Genomic DNA, 2,500 nt, shown 5'->3' with positions numbered 1-2,500 from the left:
CGGCAAAGTTTCTTTGCTCTGTACCGACGACGACGAAAACGCACGGGAACGCACGCAAGTGGAAAAGCGAGCGAGACGTACACTGTGGTGTGTTCGGGGACTGGACGACCGTCGACGTTAGGATGCGCGGTCCAGCGATAGACGCCGAAAAGGCATGGGATGACCAACACTCTCTGTTTTTCGAGTACTTGTAGCGCCGAATTGCCTTAAAAAAAATCACACGCGCGCACGACTATCACGTCGTACGCGCGTGTATACCTCGTCTTTAATTAAATCAAAGTTTCACTCCAGCCTCGCCAAAGGGGATCGTCTTCTTCCTCGTCTACGATCTCTTCTCCTGTACGTGTCCAGAGATTCTCTCTGGCATGACGACGACGACCATCCAACGACTTTGTAACGGACTCTCGTGCGCATCTTCGTCAGGTACGGAAACGTTGCGCAACACCTCGAGCTTGGTAAAACACCCGTAGCCGATCATAGACACGCGCTAGTTCGCACACGATTTCTACGATTTCCGACGAACGTGGCTTTGGGCCAGGGCCGGCGGGCAGAGAGATACGCGAACGACGGGGAAAATTCGTCCCGATACAAGTAACGCGTACTCTCCGATCTCCGCGCAACGCCTGGGGATCATCTCCCTAAGTCATCAGCGCTCGAAGAAATCACGTGTGCGTTCCCGGATCTACGGCTCTCTTTCGGGGATAAATTACAAGCACAGAGTATGTTAAACGCAACGACGACCCATCGATGCGACGGTCCTCGTCGTTGTCAGTCGCTCGCGCAGAGTATATCTCTACGCACGAAGAGACGGAGTGGGCATTAGATCCCTGGGGCTATTCGAGTAAAACGTCTTAAGAAAAGACGGTTGTACGGCAAAATTCCGCACCGTTACCAAGTTTACTTTTATCTGAGGCTGTTCTCCTTCTCTCCTCTCTCGACCGAGTTCCCATATTTGCTTTCTCTCAGTCTCGCCAAAATAATATTCATTTAAGACGACGTCGGGGGCGCGGACATCGTGCTCATCGAAAACCTGCAAACGTATGCAAATCTGCTGATATGAAAAAAAAATCGGTCACGAGGACAACACTACGTATATATATATATATATATATATATATATATAATATATTCGATAACCGACACGAAGCGGTGCATAAGCGGGCGGTCGTACGAAAGGACGACTCACGACGCCGCTAGCACTCACGCAGGTCCGTGACGGTTCTCTCCGCTCTTATTCGTATCCTTCTTCGTGCGCTTCCTCCGACTCTGAAACGTTCTACGTATCGTAAGAACGACGGCGGGTTGTCGAAGGCACCAAGGGACAGAGAGAGACAGAGGTAGAGTTTCGTAGTGTCTCCCGTGAACACGATAGTTTATATATCGAGCATGCGTACGAATTGCACGGTCTCGACACGACCGCGACGAACGCCGACGAGCGTCCAACAATCGCTCGTACGTCGCGTACGTTCTCTCGCGTCCGCTCTTGTTCGTATCCTTCTTCGTGCGCTTCCTCCGACTCTGAAACGTTCTACGTATCGTAAGAACGACGGCGGGTTGTCGAAGGCACCAAGGGACAGAGAGAGACAGATAGAGAGGAACGACACGCAACGCAAGCAGTCTTAGGTTTACGTGAGCAACCCTCAGCCAGGCGTGGTCCAGGAATTGTATCCGTGGACCGCAATGTGCGTTCGAAATGTCGATGTTCATGTGTCCTGCAGTTCACACGTTGACGCGCAATTAGCTGCGTTCTTCATCGACCCACGAGCCAAGTGATCCACCGTTCAGGGTAATCTTTTCATATATTTTTTAAAACTCTTGTACTCCATGTACTCTTAATACTCGGTTCGAGCGAAGCCGAGATCCGACACGACCGACCAACGGGAATCGGACGCGCAGAAGTCGCCGGAAGATCGACGACACGAAAACCTTTTCGGTCTTTTCGCACCGGCCGAACTTCTTCAAAGTCCCAACGTCCCGTCGCATAGTTCCGTTTCTAGAAAACGTTCCACCGACCAAATAAACGCTTAATTCCGACGTAAAACGTCGAGATACGTCCATTTATGCAAAAATATTCCTACCTTGTAACACTTTTAAGCGAGATAACTCGAAAAAACGTGTTCGATACGGAAATTTTTCCATGTCCCAATGTGCAATTCGAAACTTTTTAGAACGTTTCAAGAACAAAATTAACGCTTAATCCCGATGTATTTAATTAGAATATATCGATTTATGCCAGAATATACGTACCTTATAACGCTTATTATGGAATTAATGCGAAAGGAACTTTCGGTACTTTCGGCACTTTTGGAGCAGTGCGAAACAATTCAAAGTGCCAACGTCCCAGTCAGCTAGGTCCGGTGGAAAAAATTTAAAAAAAAAATAAAAAGAAACCGTTACGTTCGGCTAGACGGCGTCGAACAATAACGATTTCTATAAAAATTTCCATACCTCGTAACGCTTTTTGAGGAATTATTTCGAAAGGAACGTTCGGCCTTTTCGT

General features: G+C 48.4%; 1 long non-coding RNA gene and 1 other non-coding gene across 2 annotated transcripts in view; one reads left to right on the top strand and one right to left on the bottom strand.

Annotated features, from left to right (window-relative positions):
- Positions 1 to 39: 39 nt before the first annotated feature.
- Positions 40 to 2,500, top strand: part of LOC126928070 (uncharacterized) — a 15,207-nt gene continuing 12,746 nt past the window's right edge. Inside the window, exon 1 of the long non-coding RNA XR_007716239.1 lies at positions 40 to 184. This is a non-coding gene — a long non-coding RNA (uncharacterized LOC126928070). The remainder of the gene's footprint in view (positions 185 to 2,500) is intronic.
- On the bottom strand, positions 1,635 to 1,789 carry LOC126928076 (5.8S ribosomal RNA). Its single transcript, XR_007716243.1, has one exon. It is a non-coding gene; the product is annotated as a 5.8S ribosomal RNA (ribosomal RNA).

Source organism: Bombus affinis, unplaced genomic scaffold, assembly GCF_024516045.1.
Source record: "Bombus affinis isolate iyBomAffi1 unplaced genomic scaffold, iyBomAffi1.2 ctg00000514.1, whole genome shotgun sequence".
NCBI lineage: Eukaryota > Metazoa > Arthropoda > Insecta > Hymenoptera > Apidae > Bombus > Bombus affinis.
Note: the sequence above shows the minus strand (reverse complement) of the source record. Positions and strands in the feature narration are given on the sequence as shown.